We start from the raw sequence: 410 nt of genomic DNA on the forward strand, positions 1-410 counted from the left end.
ACCATTATCGGTGGAGAACTTATTGAAAAGTTCCCATACATTTATAAACATAATTAAGGGATCAGCAAGCAATGCTATCTGTTGGAGTCTCAGCTTAATTATGTTTATATATATATATATATATATATATGTATGTATGTGTGTGTATATGTGCACCTTCATATATATGCACAGAAGTATTTATGTATGTGTGTATATATATATACATATATGTATATAAATATATGTGTGTATGTATGTATGTGTATGTGTGTGTGCGCGCGTATGTTATGTTATGTTAACCATCATCCTTTAAATCTTAAGGTGTTGCAAATTTTTATAGTCACGAGAGAGAGAGAGAACACAAGAGAGAGAGAGAGAGAGAACACAAGAGAGAGAGAGAGAGAGAACACAAGAGAGAGAGAGAACAC

At 32.4% G+C, this 410-nt stretch overlaps 1 protein-coding gene across 1 annotated transcript in view; it reads right to left on the reverse strand.

Moving 5' to 3' along the window:
* LOC106882721 (serine/threonine-protein kinase D1) overlaps positions 1-410 on the reverse strand; it is a 64,140-nt gene that overhangs the window by 32,565 nt on the left and 31,165 nt on the right. The window lies entirely within an intron of this gene.

Source organism: Octopus bimaculoides, chromosome 11 (genome assembly GCF_001194135.2).
Source record: "Octopus bimaculoides isolate UCB-OBI-ISO-001 chromosome 11, ASM119413v2, whole genome shotgun sequence".
Lineage (NCBI taxonomy): Eukaryota > Metazoa > Mollusca > Cephalopoda > Octopoda > Octopodidae > Octopus > Octopus bimaculoides.